Raw genomic sequence first — 19,694 nt, 5'->3', positions numbered from 1 at the left:
GAAATTCAATTACCTACTCAATCTTTTATAATGTGAAAGGAGATCAACATGGTGCCGGGTGTGTGTCTTTTTGTGTGGGATCACCCCTCTTTCATTACCTCACTAATCCAATTTTATTATGGCAGAATTTGAGTAGCTGAATTTTAAAGGAATAGTTCAACATTTTGGGTTCATATGTCATGCTAACATTTCTGTGCAACATCTCCATCTGCAATGAGGGTTGTCAAATACATAGTTTGGTCATGATCTTTTTTACAGGCATGGTGGCACCAAATGTGAGCGTTTTCACTTTGCGCAGCATGTACCATAACTTCTTATTTTTTTGCAATTCTGTTTGTGTACAGTTTAAACAGATATGAATTAAACAAGATAAGATTAAATGTGATAAGATGTGATAAAAAAAAACAAGGTAAGGTAGGATAATTATAATTTAGAAATAAAAAGAAAAACACAATAAAATGAAAAAGTAAATAGATAGATAAATAAGTAATAACATGAAAGTACAATTAAATGAAAAAGAGAGAGAGTGCAGATATACAAAGACAAAAATAACATAACAGGAAATTCACATGTATAGCAAATCTACTTTATTACTATTACTACTCTACTACTACTACTGCTGTGGCTAATAATATTTGAATAATAATAATAATAATAATAACAATAATAATACAATTTTTTAAAAGAATAAAATCTTTTTAAAGTTAAATCTGCTTTGAATCTGATTTTGTTTTTGCCATTTGAGGGCAGGGCTGCAAACACAGCTGATAGTTGATATTTTCCCAAAAATGTTAAATTATTCATTTCAGGCAGGGATAGAAAAAAACTAGTTTTTATATATAGTTTATATATATATATAAAAATAAATAAAACTCTATATTATATATACTATTATATACATTATATAAACTCTCTGTCTCTCTATATATATGCATATACACCTCTTGCCTCCCTTTTCCCCCTTTTTCTTACTTCCATGTTTCTTCCCTCGACTTCCCTCTCTCTTCTCTCTAAGTCTTCTGTTTCTCAAAAAGACAGATGGTGCTCGCTCACCTCTCCCGTACTTATCTCTCAACTCTCCCTCTCTCTCTTTTCACTCAGTTTTTTTTTGCTGCTCTCTCTTTCCATCTCCCTCTCTTTTCCATCTCCCTCTCTGTTCATCTGCTGTTCTCTCTCTCTTTCACCTCATCTCTTCCTCTCACCTCCTTTTTGTTTTCCCCTCCCTCACTCTCGCCTCTTGTCTGCCCCACGCCACTCTGTCTCCCCCTCTTCTTCTCCTCTAGGAAATCCCTCTCTACCATCTGTCTGGCTGTGATGAATTCAGAGCCTTTCTGAACAAATCAACTTGGCCAAATTAATGAGACTCTCAGAGGGGATAAACTTTGTGCCAGTGTGTGTGTGTTTGTGTGTGAGAGCGTGTGCACCTAAAATACTTCATAATCCGTCGACTGTACCACTTAATTTATTCTGCAGTGACAGATAGCGTGTTACAGGGAAATGCAACAGACAAGGCTGGCTGCACACATTGACTTTCTGAGACTATGACAGGTCAGGACCCCAGATGGGCTTGTTTTTGGTCGTGTTGTTTTTTTAATGAGGGTGAGACACTACACTCCCTTTCAGGCACATTTTTCAAATACTAGGATGTTAAGTAACTGCCAACTAATGTTTTTGGGGTATCAAATAATAATTTTGATAACTGATTTTATGATTGAATGACTGTAAGCATAGATCACAGGCCAAGCTGAGACTATATGGAGCAACCTAGCCATGGGTGTAGGTTTCGTTTCAAATTTGCGCGGGAACACATTAGAAATTAGGGTGTGGGGGCTGTCCCCAAGGAAAATTTGTGCCTAAAACACTTAATTTCAAGACTCTGGTGATTTTTTTATGCACCAATTTAAGTTGGAAATGTCTTTAATTTACCAAAATAAAAGTCATCTGCTGCTTTCATACTGGGGAGGACAAATGTATGTGTTTTAAATATTGTGGGAGACGTGTCCCCTGCTCCCCCCTGAAATCCATGCCTATGCACCTATTCAGGCTATGATTAGCTGATTGCTAAAAGCACCAGAACTGCTCGAGGGAAAGCAAGATATCACTTTGGTTTAGAAGTAAACTAATTTCACAAATAAAAGGCTATTAATTAAACAGCAAGGCTGGTTAATCACAGTCAATTTTACTTGTTCAGTTGCTTTGAGAAAATAGTTCAACAACATAAATAAACAGTTTTAATAATAAAACTATCGCTAGCGTAAACCCAAACAACACAGGCTTTAAAAACAGCTAGAATCATACACTGTCAGCAATACCACTTGGTTGCAAGTGGTGCACAATTCGTGGTGCTCTCAGCAGCAAAAATGCATTTTTGTGAATTTGTCTGTCGTTGTCCAAAGCAGCCATCTTAAATGGACACTCCAAATATTATAAGAAATAATGAAGAATTTATTGTTGTGCAGATTTTTAGCATGTGAGGCAGTTTGATTTGACAAGAATGGCAGAAAAAGAAAATGGATTGTCAAAAAAAATGATGCAGGACGGGTGCAGCACGAGGTCACCGCTGACGATGCACCTTTTCCTAGAAAGCATCTTTTTTCCCCCAAGAAGTTTAAGAGTATTTTTCATTAGATCTTTAAATCAATCCATTGAATCCACTTGGAAAATACAGTGCATGCTAACATAAATACTTTAGAGGGCATAAAAAAACTCTTTTTGATTGAGCCACTGTTTAAGTGACAATAAAATACATTCAATGCAGTTATATGTTTTACAAAACAGTTTAAAATGCTTTTAAGCTGAAGATGGAAAAAAAGCTAGACAGAATGTACATTATAAATGAACAAAAAGGTAAAAGTAATGGGAATACAATAGGCTAATCAATAAAAGCCTGTCTGGAAAAATGTGCTTCATAGCATAAATTAAAACATGATTGATTTCTAATGGAGCAACCTCCATTGACCATATTGACCAAAGGCCCATAAAACTGTCTAGTCAATATGAGACTAACTCAGGGATGATAAAAAACAATGATATATGGGAACAAAGACACCAATGACTCCTGGGATAGCACCATGGACGTATACAATCTGTGTGTGTGTGTGTGTGTGTGTGTGTTAAGATGGATAGTGCCTTGAAGTCACTTGCTTGGCGCAGGAACTCGTGGTTGTAGCGCTAAACGTGCCTGGCCAGACCTGGTGTTAATACAGAGACTAGAGCCAATTCATCTTCACTGACACTCACCCAATAGCACAGTAAATTACAGAGCGAGGGAGGGGGTGGGGGGTGTTAAAAGATAGAGAGAGAAAGAGAGAGACAGAGACGAGGGAGGAGACAGAACTGGCAGAGGAGAATGAGAAAAGGACGAGGACTGTTGTGGAAAAAAGGGGAGAGACAATACGCATGCACATTGTTCGCACAGCAACTTATAATGAAAGCAACAGAATGGGTTTAAATTCATATATCATCAATATTAGAGGCAACAAAGGAGTGCAGGGATTTAATCATGCCTCCTGGATAATAAATAAACCAATATTCCCGTAGTGAGGGAATGGATACATCTGAAAGAGAGATGCTGGGTGAGACTATAATAGCCAGGCTGAAAGGTTAAAAAACACACTTCCTTGCTCCAAACCACTGCCAGTAATCATTTTTCATAACACGTATTTCCTGCATCATTGATGGAACAGAACCGGCCATAAAAGTCGCCTTGGCAGGAGGTGCTGGCATTAACAATGGATCCTCACGCCAGAAGGCCTCTTTTGCCAGACACATAAACAGCCCCGAAAAAGTGGACACATCCCTTGGAGAACCAAATAAATCAAGCTCACCTCGCACTCTTATCTGGTGTTAAAAACCTCTTCCCTCTCAATCAGTGAGCAGAGCCTCGAAGGGGCTGCCTGAGGAGCTTGGACCAGTCACAGTCTGTTGTTTAGAGAATTCAACTTTTATAAACTCTCACAGCCAATGAGTGTATCATTTCTAACACCTTGGGCTGTATATGCTCGAGCTTCGATGCTAAAACACCACTGTAATTCCACATTCATCTTTTTCCCAAATGCTAAGACTCTCTCCATGATCAGGGGCATTAGCTGTGCTCAAGTGGTGCAGAGTGCATTGCAGAGGCAAAGTTAATGGTTTACACCAAAAGCAGAGGCAAATATGTATATGAAACCGATGATCAAGAAGGGCCCGGGTGCAGGATGAATGTCCTTTTCATCCACCGCAGATTGCTTTCAGGTTACATCACAGACAGCTGTCATTTCATCTGTTGCACACTGAAAGGTCATCGAAAATCAAAGTCAAAGTTGAAACAGATCGAATATTGAGTGCAGCCAAGGGGACATTATATCTGAGTGCTGCCACGGGGTTGGCTGTCTCCACTCTCTCTTTAGGGAAGCAACAGCTCAGTTTGATGCAAATAGATTCGCCTGATGATCATATTTAAACGGGGTCAGATGGTAAACAAAAGTAAGAGAGTGTGCTTTGTAGGTTTGGGTATGAAACTTCAGTGCTACAGAGTACTGATACATGTTAAATAAGCCTGTGCCAAATTTTGGTACCTGAGAGCGTATCTGGGTGAGAGAGTATGCTTTGTTCCGGCTGTGCAGACTGTTCTCATGCACTGTTTGTACATTTTCCAAAAAACATAATGCACCAACATTTGGACAAGGACATTCCCCGAGGACTCTCCACAAAGAGACCGATGTTGGGTGGCGTGTAAACTTTGAGCGCACTTAGAGTCATCTTAAAGTACATTCCAACTACGTTTCCTTTCCTACACTTATCACAGTCACTACACTTGCCTAAACCTAACCGTAACTTCACGTGACGCCAACTGTGGGGCGCTAATTCATAGAAGATCATATGAACCATTGTGTGTGCATTTTTGGATATCATATGGCTTGTTGAATGAGGATACTTTGGGCTTTGTCATGGCTGCCAGAGCTGATCGCAGCCACTCTAGACAATGACGGACAGAGCAAATCCCAAAAGCTATCTATACGTTTTTCACTCGCACTTCACATGCAACAGATATGCTCTCATTTAAATCTAAGCAGCTTTCTGCATCTGCTCTGCGCACACCTGTGCATCAGCTGTGTCTCACAGGCATAACCTGAAGCATAATATTTTATACTTCAAGCCCTTTTTTTTTGACAAAACATGCTTAAAGGTATGGCTTATGGTAAATAAAAAGGCATTGATTAAATATATTTATCTTCATTGTGCAGCCTAGGCAGAGCAGAGTGTATGTGAATGGTACCTTACCTTAGTGTAGGTAAGTCTGAGGTTTGAAACCAAGTGTTCAAAAACTACTTGAAACATGCTGATTAATGTTTATTTTTGTTTTTACATTTATTTGACCAAGTAGTCTTTTCAGTTACATTATTGCTTTCACAGAGATGGACACCAGGCTAAAATGGCAGTTGCAGATAGATACCATATAGCATAAATTTTATCAATTAATAACAACCACATGTAGCACAACTAAACTTTAAGAAAATAGTAAAGTGAATCACTTTTTGGCTATTTTCAACATGTGAAGAATTGTTTCCATATTTGATATAAAGTGTCCTTGAGCCTGGCACTAAATTCTCAGCAGCTGAAAGGTTACGTCGCTGTGGCTCACCCTTGTAAGTGACCCCTGCACTCTGGAGAGGAGCAGTCAGGGCTAATTAGAGGACTAATTACCCATTTGGGAAAAAACACACACATGGAGCCATCACCGTTACTGTTATAAAAGCAGATGTTCCTTTCTACAGCAAAACGTCCTTCAACAATAACAACAAAATCAAACTTTTATGTGGAACGACATATTGCACCTTCAGTGCTATTCCAGCCAATCATGTTTCATAACTACCACTGAAAAGTGTGTCCTATATAGCCAGCACTGGCAGCAGCTACTGGCAGCTAAAACACATTTCTGTCTGCCAGGAAGTACATTCAAGACAAATGAAGCCAGCACAAGCGCCCACGTTTGGACAGGAAACCAGAGGACTCATGTTCAGGTTGTATTTGTGTGTGTTGGGCAGCTGACCAGTCTAGTGTTTTAATTGGCCAGTGCAGAGTCATGGAGCGGGTGACAGACAGTGATGTGAGCAGGACGGTGTGCAGGTAGGTGCTGCTGATTAGTAAATAGAAGCATTTGATGATATGGCCTAAAATCCATATTATGATGTAATGTTACAATTTTTTGGTTTGTGATATTCAATTTATAAATGCCTGATATTTTAATCTGCTGGTTCAGTGCCTATTTATTTGTCCTGGTTAATTACTATGACACCAGTTAGAGATTCTAGACTCTGGGTCTATTGTTCGATTTAACTTCTAGTTAGATGTCATTGTTTTTGTGCAATACTAAGTTTGTCACATGGGACTCTGTGAGTTTATTTATTGAAAATTAAATATATAGGTACATTTGGATTGGAAAAAGACTTCTGTCATTATGTCAAAATCATCACCTTACAAAGTTGATAAGGTAAACTTGTTTGCAAATTATGACTTATTTACATGTCCAACAGAAATAGAGCAGCATTTTTTTTGGATTTACTGGCCATCTGATGTCCCTAGTGCTCAGGTTTTGGTCTCCACCAACAACTTAGGGAAGTATATAGCTGTATACTGTATATACAAAGTGGAGCTTAGAGGTGGGAAATATGGCCCAAAACTTTTATTACTGTATATGTAAATCTATATCACAGTAAAGATATATGTCATGTTACAGTAATTGTTCTGTAAATTAAATTAAGAAATGATTTCCAGTAATTGTACCGTACCACATGAGACAATACCACATGAGACAATACTGTACTAAAACAGCAGAATTAAAAGTCTTTAAAAATGGGAACTTTATGGTAATTTCAAGTGTAACAGGTTTCTATATTTAAACTTCACTCTCCTCCTCCATGTCTGCCTAAATTAAATAACCTTGTGAAGCAGCTGGAATTTGGAAGAATCACAAAATCACGGGAGAATCATAAGATCACATTAGAATTTAGCCCTGACTGGCAACAAAGCCTGCCCTGCACAGTAGAAACAATATCTCCAAATTTCTACTGCAAGACAAGGCCTGCCTTTGCATGGTATATATCCCCCAACGCTTCTGGACAGGCAGTGTGGAGTTAGAGTTCAAGGTCATGAGACTTAAACAAAATGCAAAATAATGCAAAGATGCTCCATAGAGCTGAGGGGAACCGTTTAGAAAGATCTTAATTCTCTGTGATCAACATGAAAGGCTATATTATAACACTAGGCATGTTCCGATTAAGTTTTTTTTTGGCCCTGACACCGATACAAGTCCTATAATATTGGGGATCTTAATATATGTCTAGCACATTTAAATTATTAAATGTATAATCTATAAATATATAATTATTATTATAGATTTTGCGAGGTGCTTGATTCAAATACCAAAGGTCCTGGCACAAAACTATTGGCTTATCGTATTCAGTTATTGATAGCTTATATGGAAAGAAGTTAAACTGGAAGAATGCGATTCCTGAAACTGAGAAGACGTATCAGTCTTCTGTACCATTTGCAGTGGTACAGCTGCTTTACAGAGAGGAGTTTCTTTCCTCACAAATCATCTTTGGTTGAGTACAGGGAGTAGCTGCAGAGAGAGTCAACAGACGAGTTTAATGCTGGCCTGAAGTTACTCCTGTAATTCCTGTTAATTAGCAACAGCTGATATGATCTGCTGCCGGCGACCTTGGTCATTTTGACCCGTGAAAGTGACAGTGCCGACTAAAAATGAGAAGCTGCTACCAGAATGTTTACTTTGTTAATAAGAAACAAGGAGGAGAGATAACAGATTTGACAATATATTTGTTAGCCTTGAAGATTAGCATTACAACTCTATGTATTTTGCCAACCTGGGTGTCAGACCTCAGAGTCACTCGCCCCAGTGCGCCTAGATTTTTCACATTTACACACTCACATACGCAGCGAAATGCCGCACTGTAGAGCCAAATGATTCACATGCTCATTAAAGGCACAATGTGTGTGTGTGTGTGTGTGTGTGTGTGTGTGTGTGAACTATGATTCAGTCCATGTAAGGAAGCAGCCAAGTAATTATATGCTGTGTGCAAACAAACACACAGTCCCCCCTACCAGTGCATATCCCCCCTCCACACCCCTTTACCCTCCCTCTTTCTGTCTGTCTCCAAAATTATCACTGGTGTCTTCCAAAGAAAACATTTGTGCTTTCTCACAATGACTTCCACTAATGAACACACACACACACACTTGGAGGACACTGCAATGACTCACGCTCATTTTTTGAGAATTTACTTGGGGTGTATAAAACAAATCAGTCTGGATGGATATATCAATTCAGTGATCAGCCACACACAGTGACAACATTGATACATAACGTTATCTCTATTTTGAAATTCCCATGACACGTCTGTCACCATTTCTGTTCGAGCGCACCTCCATCCTACGCATTCAAACTGCAGATCGTGGCAAGCAGCCAAAAGAAAGACAATCAGGATATTTACTGATATCGTCTCATATCAAACGCATGTGGTCCACGAGTATCCTTGGCAAAATACTGAGCCCCAAAATGCTCTGTGTGAATGTTCAAGCTGAGTAGCAGGTGGCACCTTGTATGGTTGTAGAGTGGCCTTGGCTACAAGTGTGTGAATTGGTAAATGTGACATGTTGATTTACCAACAGGTAGGAGTTTGTGATATCAGCAAGTATTTTTCATCTAAAGAATTGATTTAACTAAATTTGTACTCCGCAAACATGTTTACATCATGCGTATGCACAAATGCTAAAATCCTAGCTGTATTAGAAAATGTATACAAACACCATTTAACTTAATGCATGGGATATTAAAACTGCATTCATTGAAAACGGCTTTAATAGATAGCCATATTTTAAACAGGTAATTATTTTTTTACTTTTTTTAGGTGGCTTGATGCAGTGATTAGTACTGCTGCTTCACAGCAAGAGCCGGCTGGCTGGGGCTCCTCTGTGTAGAGTTTGCATGTGCTCACCATTTCAATATGGGTTTTCTCTGGGTTCTCCGGCTTCCTCCCACAGTCCAAAGACATGCAAGTTAGGTTAATAATTGGCCAAAGGTGTGAATGTGAGATTGGTTTTCTGACTCTATGTGTCAGTCCTGTGATAGTCTGGCGAGAGAGTATATGAGAATGTCCACACTGAGATGTAACAGCTTTGGTTTTCATTATTTTTATTTACTTGGTCTATAATGATTGGCTACTTATATCGGTTTCTAGTTATAGCGTTGCTGGAAAATACTGCAGCCTGTGCCTTTAGGGGAGAGCACATCTTCAGAGACTGATATAACATGTTTGAAGAGAGTGTCAAATGGCTTATCAGCTGTTTCTGACTTCCAATATATTTTTAATATGTGTATAGAAACAACTTCCCCGCTTTCTCAACGATACACCTCAAGGCAAGTGTATTTCCTAAATAGAGAAATGGGCGTGTGACAATGTGCTGACTGCAAATAATGACCACATGCCTGTAAGAAAGATTCTGATTCATCGGTCTTGATCTCAGGACCACGCTTTGAAGGTCACAGTCTCACCTCAAACTCAACCGCACTTTTACTTAGTCTTAGACAAAGAGGACTAGAAAGTGACTTGGTTTAACCCCTGGACTTGGTCTGGGTTTAGGTGGTCTTGACTATGACACCATCACTAACATACACACAAAATTAGCTGGTGCACACTTTCGTGAATCTAACGGTAATTTTGCGAAGCCTTTATTTGTGAGCAAAATAAGAGCATCTCTAAGCACATATTAGTGAATGAGCGGCAATGTGAGCTATACAAATACACACACTTGAAAACGGGTGCAGAGACAGACATATGCAAAAACATACTCTACACACACACACACACACACACGCTCACACACAAAACCAGCCGTTACGAGAGCTGCCACAGGGAATAGAATGAAAATGAAAGCCGAGCGAGGGAGACGTGAGGAGAAGGCGAAAAAAATCGAGGGAGGAGAAAAGCCCATGTGGCAGAGGGAGATTCTCATCTTCACTCAAATCAGCTGATCCCTCCCTCCCTCTCCTCCTCCCTCCACTGCTACAGCTTTCTTTCTTGCATCTCCCTTTCGGTCTCACCCCCTTCCATCTCCCTCGCTGCCCTCTGCCTCCCTCTTTCTCTTCCTCTCTCCTACCTTTATCCTTTTTCAACCTCCCTCCCTCCCTCAATCTCTCCTTACTTTCTCCTTGCCCTCCCCTCCCTCCAACTCTTACTCCCTCTTCTTCTCTCTCGGCTTTCACTCTTTCATATTATCACTCTCTCTGTATTCCAACCCCTCTTATCCTCTCTCTGTCACAGTGGGAGAGCTGCAGGCAGACAAGCAGCATGCACTAATGTTACTATATTGAGACAAGACACACACACACACACACACGTATTCTCCTGCCACATGCACGACTGCACACATAGGGAGAAGAAGAAGGGGGGGTGGGTGGGTGGGGGGCACACACACACACACACGCACGCACCGGATAGACAGCCCTCAAGTGTACATGGGTGGATAAACACACACACACACACACACACACACACTCCGACGCGTGCTGAGTGCAGGAATCACAAACATAGCGACACACAGAAGGGCAAGCGCGTGACGCCAGCAACCTAACGCCGTTGTCTCTCTCTCACACACACTCCGTCTCTCTTTTTTCACTCACGCCTCTCAGACAGCAGCGCACAAACCAGCGAACAGGACGGCGCTGGACGTATCATTCATGTAGGGAATAGATCCGAAGAAAAGGATTAACTATCTCCATCCCTCTCCCTCCACGGACCTCATCCTCTCTTCCCTCCTCTTGTGTCTCTAAGCCTCTCTTCACCTCATTTTTTTTCTACAATCCTGCATTTTTTTCTACACAATCCTTCCTTTTTCACAATTTATTGGTGGGTTGAAGGGAAGCTGGGGGGGGGGTTGTCTGTATACAGAAAGGAGGATTATTCTTATTCATTTGATCAGAATCTTCAATGTATGGAATTTTTTAAATGAAGACGTTTATCTTTTTTTGAGATTTTTTTTTGTTTTTTAATTTTTTTTTGCGAGGATGGCTGATGGCAGAAACCTATAAAGCTGGTACTGACTGAGATATTTGGTCAAAAGGTAAGTCTGTTTGGCTGTTAGTTCTCTCCTCACTCGCACACATACACAGACACTTCATTTCAACATAAATGCTCCTCATCACATTTTACGACTGGAATCTAAAGATGTTACAGAAAGTGGACTGCAGACAGGGACAGACTTGCCTTTTTATTTTTAAGCAAACAAATGGTCTTTTTTTGATGAGTGCATGCTGTGAAGAGGTGGATGCTGAAAATGTCAGCCCCTTAACCTGTTTCCTGGAGACACACAACATGCACATTCATTGGAATTTGGGGCTGTGGTTTTGGAGCAAAGCTTGCAGAGGTGGGCAGTGGAAGAAGGTGAGAGAATCAGTTTATTCACACACATGGGCTTATTTTTCTTAGTTATATATATTTTACAGCTAAACATGAAAGCAGTGCATTGGTGAAGACAGATAATAAAGCAGCGCACCGGGGTAAAAGACCTTAAAAGAAATAATACAGCTTTAATATTTTAAAACAACAACATACCCTGGAGGGCATAAGCAGGAAATGGTTTGGTGTAAACATACTGCATACTGCTATTTTTTTCATTATTGTCACTGTATGAGAAACTTAAGTCTAACGGTAACTCTGCTAGTTCAAAACCTCTTGCTGCACAATCTGCTGAGATGTAGCCTAGCTGAGGTTTATACACTACAAATATTCTGAGATATTTTTTTAGTGTAGCTAATGTAGCAGATGTACCAACTCTAGATGTTTTAAAATTGCATGAGGTAGTCAAACATGGCAGCTCATGTATTCCAATGAAAGCAACTCACCCAGCAAAAATGTCAAAAAAAGAAAAAAGAAAAGAAAGTTTTGGCCGCAGCCTCCATGTTAAGGCATGTGCATTAAATTTTTTATCTAGCTCTGCCTGGCTAAATGAACACAACATCTGAAAAGAATATATTTATAGAGACATTCCTACCATAGATTTGGCCTAAAAGTTGAAAGACAAAATTTTTTCAATTTGCATTATGCCCAGGACATGTTTTTAAAAACCAAATCTATAAACCTCAAGGCGTTATGTGACCTGCAGGTCCGAGTTTGGCCACAACATGAAAATTGCTGCTCATCATAGTGCTACTATATCTGTGGTGGCTCAAGTCAGTGTGGATCTGTGCTAATATACTAGACGTCTTCTTCTTGTCTTTTTTTCCTATGGTCTTGATGTAACCCAAACAAACAAATTTATAGGCAAACAAATTTACAGGTATACCTTGTTGGATTATGGGTTACTGTTTGTGAACATACTCGTCAGAAAAACTGAAAGCAAGAAACAAAACCGTTTCATTTGTGTTTCGTGTTTCTTTTTGTTGGCGCTGTGTCTCTTGGATGGGTGCTGCTTAAAGTCTGGTTGCTACCTTTTTATAAAGCCCCAACCTCACCTGAGCGTGATGGGACAACAAGCCCACAAATGTCCCGAGCACAGAAAATAAGAAGAAAATAACAAAACCCTGGGAGAGGTCAGAGTCTCAGCAGGGAAACACACCACCACACACTGCTAGTGGGTCATAAGTGATGATTGAGAGGACTACTTCTGTATGAGTTTATACATTATTTTCTAGGAAAATCCTGCATAGCATATCTTTAACTCAAAGAAAGCTCCAGTTATTTGTTATAAATCTAAAGTGAATAGACAGTTATATTTGGCTGCCTTCAGTCCCTGACCTTCACAGTATCTTACATAATCTTAATCATGCTGAAACCCTTGATAGGTTCTATCATGTGGTATCCTGTTGATTCTCAGCTGGACGCCAACTGTGTAGCGTGCCACTGTTTTTTACTTTCCATGGTGAAAACACTTTGCAGACTCTAATCTTGTTTTAAAAAGGTGTGATATAAGAGTGATTAACTTTGAAGAGCTGCAGTGTGATTACACGATAATGCAGTGGGTGTGAGGCACTCCCCTCTGATATCCTCAAGGCTCTCTACATTAGCTACCAATTAACGGGAATTGTCTGAATGTCCTCTAAGTAATGAAGACGCAACATAAAACTGAAGAAAACAATAATGATCACGGCCCAACTCTAGTCCTGTAATTTGATGGGTCTACTAAATACATGGCTGACACCTCGGAATAAGCTGACAATTCCTGCAAAGCTGCTCATCAGATCATGCAGCAGGCACGTGGGAGCAGTGTGGGTGACATTATTGATGTGCTTAAAATAATGGCAAATCTTAAAACCACACACATATCCAATTTGATCCCAAATACTGGGCCACTGTTGGGTTGTTGCTCGACAAAAGTGTATTTTACTGCAGCACTCCCTATTAAGTTAAGAGCATGGTACAAGACTAAAGTGCTGAATATGAACATTAAGGTAAACTATGATGTAATCATAATAAACAATACTACCAATGATTTTAAAAATAGACATTATAACACAGCACACAATTAAAATACCACATCCAAATGACAAAATGTGACCTGTGTGGAATGCATGTATGTGTATGCTTGAACAAAGCGTGTGTGTGTGTGTTTATGTACAGTATGTGTCTACATACCCAAATGGATGTGTAATTATATGTCTGTACATATTTTTGCCGCATGTGCCTGTCAACACGTGTGCTCTATTTGTCAAGCTATCTCCATGTGCTTAAGTGTGTGTGTGTGTTTGTGTGTATATGTGTGTGCTTAAGTGTGTGTGTGTGTGTATGTGTGTGTTATGTTGCCCCAATCTCTCCACTCTCCTGTGTAAGAAAGCCATTAAAAATTGATTCAGAGGAGCTTGGCTGCCTCTCTCTGCTTTTGTTAGCAACCGGCGTTGTTACACACACAGACACACCTACACAGACGCACATTCATGCAAACACATGAACGTAAACAGCAGGTGTGTACTCAACCTTGTCAGTTGTTTTACTTATTTTACAGTTGGTGTTTGTTAGTTTTTATTTCTTATTCAATTGTATTAAGTGGTTTGTTTTGTCAAATGATCTGACGTTGACAGATCCCTTAAAAAACAGCCAACTGCCAAAAGCTAATGTGCATGTGTGAGTGTCTGTTTGTAGAGGGAGTAAAGGGTACAACTAAGGGTGAGTTATTGGGCTGTGTGTTTACAGCTGTGATGCCACTCATTCAGAGGCCACACAATGACATTCAAACACTTATACTGCCCCCCCCCCCCCCCCCCCCCACCCCCACACACACACACACACTCCTGCCTTCACACATGAATAGATGTCCTCTTGAGTGCAGGTGGATTTCAATTTAGGGGCAAACTGGACAGAATTCCTCCCATATTGATTAAAAACTATTAGTCAGTCCAAGCAGCCATGTCACAAGAATGATGAAATGCTCTGAAAAGGGGCTCCATTGAGCAAATCGCACAAAATTGTGCACACATATGCAAGTTAACACACACACACACACACACGCACGCACAAGGGCACACTATATGCAGTCACGTACCAGGCACAGCAAGACTTAAGCTTCTTTGTCAGGGTGTTTTGGATGTCTCAAAACAGATGCTTGTTGTATTGCCAATATAACGCTAAAGGCCACATTGTACATTATCCAGCTGTTGGGCATTCATCTACTTGAAGTTATCTTGTCTTGGCATGGCATTAATTCCAAAATGTACGCATACTTAAGGGTGGGACACTTAAATGACAGGCTGTTTGTGAGGTGTCTCTACAGTCTTTTAGTCAGATCCACCCATCGCTCCTTCTCAAGCTTCAATCTTTTGTACAAATATGGTCAATTCTGACTAAAAAAAACCCAGATGGTGACAGTCAAAATGCCAAACTCAAGGATTCAAAATGGAAGTCCATAAACTAATGGGTGACATCACAGAGTCATTTTTTAGTCTATGAAAATAACCCAGTACCAAGAACTATCGCAACTTCTCTAGTCAAATGATACCTACATTGGATCCTTTTTGTACTTATATATAGAAAAAGTTACTATTTTTATGATTTTACTGGCAGCCAATCACCGCAAGTGAAGTGATTTAATGCAACATGAGACAGGCCCACTACCTCAGCAGCTACAACTCATCTAAGTCTGTTGCGTGGTGAAGTCAAGCAGGGTGTTGCTACAAAACACGGCTGTGGCATCTAATGGTGTTGTAAGCAACTTATCACTTTCATTCACATGATGAGTATCATATCAAGTAAAAAAAGTAGCTGGTAATAGAATTATTCTATTGGTATTGGTATCACTCTAAGAGTACTGGTTTTGGTACTGGTAATGTACACAGATCAAAATATATACGTTTGTCAAACGTGAATTAAAAAAAGAACATTGCAGAGCCTTTCTTCATCTCACCTCCTCACTATCAACAATCTCTCCCTGCATCCTAAACAAGTGAGAGAAAACACAAACAGCCCAAGTTGGCCAATCCCTGTTGGTGGTCCCTACTTGTTATCTCAGCCCCCAGGTGTGTGGTTAAATTTCCGAGGAAACACACGTCGGAGGCTCTGCATGAAGCCTCTGCAACACCCCGCGGAGTATAAATCCGGCTTAAGTGCGGACAGGAAACAGTTAGTGGAATAAACAGAGGGGAAAAATAGGACAGAAAAAGGAGAGGAGAAAGAAGAGAAGCAGAGAGCCCAGAGGAGACGAGGAGGTGTTACATGATTCCCTCAACACGCAGGACACTTTGGCACCCAAGTATTTACACGTGTGTTTGTGAATGTGTGCATGGGTGCATGTGTGGATTTTGGCTGCCCCCTTGTCCGGGTCAGATTGGTAAAAAAAGCTTTCTGAGAATAGCCTGACGGACAGACTTGCCACCACAGCACCCGTTTAACATGATGGGAACTGATGGGCGAACAGTTACATGTGGCTGCAGAGGTGACCTTCTGCTGCACCTCCAATACATCATTTATACGACAGATCCAACATGATTAAGCACACGATGAAAGATTAACCATGTGTATTGATGACTTTTTTTCGTTGCTGCTTAAATATTTTTTCTGCCTCTCTCTTTCTCAACCAATCCATTTTTTTCCAAAATGCGAGTCATAAACAATGAGATGCGAATGAGCCATTAACTTAATATAAACTCCACTCACCATTTTGTATCAATGCAGACATTTGATACAACTGAATGATTTCACTTTCTGCTCGCAAAGTAACACTGCTTCTCAGCCAAACTGTTTCCTTCCCCAAAATAATACAAAATAAACAAACACAAGGCTGTGAATCATCTGACAAATGGCCAACATGCAAAACGAGGCAACACTTACAATCCCAAAGCTGAAATAGGCAAACAGGAATTTAAGATTGATTCAAACAGCTTGAAATTGCAGCAGAAATGTTTAATTTAAAAAATGAACGACAAGAGAAAAACAGCATTCAACTCAGTGTGTGAAGAATGCTTTGATGTTCTCCAGTATGAGTACAATAATGTATGGAACTCAGCAAATACTGGTATTGTCTGTTAAATTATTTGTTAATGCATACATATGCTAAATGTTTTAAATGAGGATTTATCATCATGTCTGAAAAGTGAAGCTAATGGGTAAGTCTTTGCAAAAATTACCCAACTTCTCACTTGATTTATTACCTCAGTAAACATTTTCCTAATGAGTTCATGGTCTCAATCACCAGTTTCACGTCTTCTTCGATACAGCATGATGTTCATTTTGAAAATTATGGCCCCATTTAAAGTTAAATCTACAATAAAGCAGTGTATCAAATACCGACCCTTGCTCAGTCGCCCTCTGTGTCAGATACTGATGCACTGAGGCACTCTTTGGTGACAGTATGAGATGCACCAGGTAGCAGAATTTTTTTACACTCTGAGTTAAGACCATACTATAAAGAGCGAGAAAGACTGCATTGGGTGAGCTGTCTTCTAAACCTAACTATGTAACCTTAGTTTAAGTTTTTTACTAATGTTCAAAGTTTATTGTGAGGAGCAGAAACTGTCCATTTCCTGGAAAACAGAAGTTCATTTTCAAAAGAAACAATGCCTGTAATGAGTACCGTCCCTGAGGGTCTAAAACTGATGAAGGAGGGTTACCTAGAGGGTCATAGTTTGATGTGTAGGGCCACTACTGATGAGTTAGGAGTGAGAATATATTGGACAACCTCAGGGTGGCTACGTCCACTTCTTTAGTCTGTGGTTTTAGAGAAAGAAAGGATCCACAGCAACACTATTTGAGTCTTGAAATGAATTTACACCACTGTGAAAAATGTAAAAGGGGAACATGTACAGCAAGAAATCTGTAGCAGAGAGGGGAATCTTCCCAAATTCCTCTTAAGTTCCTTTCATTTCTAATCTGTGCTTCTGAATTCTTCAAATGAAGCTCATGTGCTCATTTAAAAAGAACAACACAAATTTCCCAGCAGGCCACGACTAATGTGACTTTAATCACACGCAGGAAATCCATCTGCCGAATATCCTCGGTACACGCCTCTGTTCCTTTGTCAAGGAGAGGAGAGGAGCCAGAGAGGGAGAGATGGAACGGCAGAGAGGGGAAGCAGGGAAGGGAATAGTGAATATTGAAAGATGAAGGTCATAAAGAAAGATAGAAAGGCGGAGGAAGAGATGATGGAGAGGAAAAGAGGAAGCGTAATATGCAGAGGGAATATAAAGAGAGAGGGGGGAGAGCTGAGAGATTAGACAAGTGCTTTATATTTTGTTCAGTGTGTGGCAGGTACTAATAGCAATAATGATAACACAAATAGCACCACTGGGGCACACGTACACAATGCCACACTCAACACACAACAAAACACTGGAGAGGTTGTGGAGGAGAATTTTAATGTCCTCCCTGTTTACCCATAGAAAACATTTTTACCTTCCCTCCTCTTCTTTCCTGCCTCACCTATATCTTCTTTGTATCCTTTAGCCACTGTCTCCTTTCTATACCTCCTTTCCGCATTGTCATCCTCTCCTCGCATTTCCACTGACTTATATATAACAAGTTGTAAATAACTCCCCGGCACCCTCAAGATTTATAGGTGTTACTTTTGGAAGTGACCTGTCTCTCTTCAGATCCATCTATCATGTTTCCCTCTTCCTTTTTTCTCCACATATCCACTTTATCCTCCCACTACTTTAGATCATTTTTCCATAATGCGCCTATTGAAGGTGCTGCAGGTGCTAATTTACATAATTACTGCACATGCACTCACAAATGAGTGTAAACACCAAAAATTCACCTCCATTTAACTTTTTGGCAAAATCAGCCATGTTGAGTTTCTGAGCCGAGCCCCCCCCACCACCACAAACGAGCTAACCATTGAACAACAGACTAATCTGATTAGCGCAGTATTTCACACACTGCTGATTGGGTTTTGATGATACTTTAGGAAAAGACGCATCTCGCAGCAGCACTCCAGCATTTTCAAAATTACACTGATCGGCCCAGGGGGCGTGAGTCAACGGCGTGCATCAGTCACGTGGTACTGAGGGTTCCAACGAGCTTTCTCCCATGGTAATTTCCCCACTCGTCAAACCTATTTTCATTGTAATGACTCAACAGTGGCAAGAACACTCATCTTTTTCAAAGCATGGGGGAAATGTTTCATTATGTTGCTGTAATTGGGCTGGGTCAGTCTTTTTTCATCTTTTTTTTTTTATTAAGGGAAAAGTCCATTTATCACACAAACTAATCATTAATAAGCCAACATATTACTACAGAAAACAGAATGATTTCAACACATGAAAAACATTTTAACTGTAAAACTTACTATATCATATACAATAGTAACACTGCTTTCTCTTTCTTTAGCACAACTTTCCAAGACAAGAGTCAAGCGTCAATCAGAGGCAAAAAGGGTCTAATTTTGTTCAAAAACATGGAAAAAAAAAAGGCAAGAAATGTTCCACAAACCGTAAGAAATTAGCAGCATATATAGAAAATAATCTTTTAAAAGTGAAAAATGTCTAAGGGGAAAAAGCTAAAGAAAAACTATAATTATGTTAATTACATATTTCAAGTTATGTTACATAATTATTATATTTTTTTACGCACTTTGTCCAGGTCTTTTCTTTTTTGCATATGTTTAAATTTCTAATATTTTTTTTTTTACTTTTTTGTGTGCAATTTTTAAGGTCATTTCTCCATTTCTTGCTCATTGCCTTCTTAACCTGTTTTTGAGAGAAATCAAGCCAATTTGCTCAGGTTTCAAATTGTTAATAGTCTGACGTGGATAGTCTTGTAAAGTTTATTTTAATGAGTTGATTTTAAACAGATTTGCTGACAGGACCACATCAATAATCTCAGAGATTTAAGAGGCAATATAATTTATAGAATCAGCTGTACACTGTTATCCCTAAAACATTTCAGGACCTGGATGTACTCTCAAGGTAACATATTTGTTGCTGTTTACGCAGGAGTTCAGGTTTATTGCTGCTATGTTACCTTTAGTTATTCAGCAAAGGGTTCAAAGAGTGTCAGCTTTCTCCTGCCTTGGCCAAGGGTAGTTTGGCAGTATCACACAAACTCTTCCTATTAATTCCTCCTCTTACTTTTCACTCTATGTTCTGTTTCTGTTCCATCCATATGTCTCTGTATTTCCAAGTTCACGCCTGTATCTCTCCACCTTTTCTCTCCCTCTCTCTTCCTCCCCCATGTCACTCTTGCTTTGTCTCTCTCTCTCTGTCAGTC

General features: G+C 39.8%; 2 protein-coding genes across 2 annotated transcripts in view; one reads left to right on the top strand and one right to left on the bottom strand.

The window, feature by feature from the left end:
- The window catches only part of cacna2d4a (calcium channel, voltage-dependent, alpha 2/delta subunit 4a), a 113,672-nt gene that overhangs the window by 32,902 nt on the left and 61,076 nt on the right, over positions 1-19,694 (bottom strand). The window lies entirely within an intron of this gene.
- Positions 10,937-19,694, top strand: part of lrtm2a (leucine-rich repeats and transmembrane domains 2a) — a 30,133-nt gene continuing 21,375 nt past the window's right edge. The window contains exon 1 of the mRNA XM_042511120.1: positions 10,937-11,124. The gene's annotated coding sequence lies outside the window, so the exon portion shown is untranslated. The remainder of the gene's footprint in view (positions 11,125-19,694) is intronic.

The sequence above is a fragment of the Plectropomus leopardus genome, chromosome 22 (assembly GCF_008729295.1).
Source record: "Plectropomus leopardus isolate mb chromosome 22, YSFRI_Pleo_2.0, whole genome shotgun sequence".
NCBI classification, from domain to species: domain Eukaryota; kingdom Metazoa; phylum Chordata; class Actinopteri; order Perciformes; family Serranidae; genus Plectropomus; species Plectropomus leopardus.
This window is presented reverse-complemented; position numbering and strand designations above follow the sequence as displayed.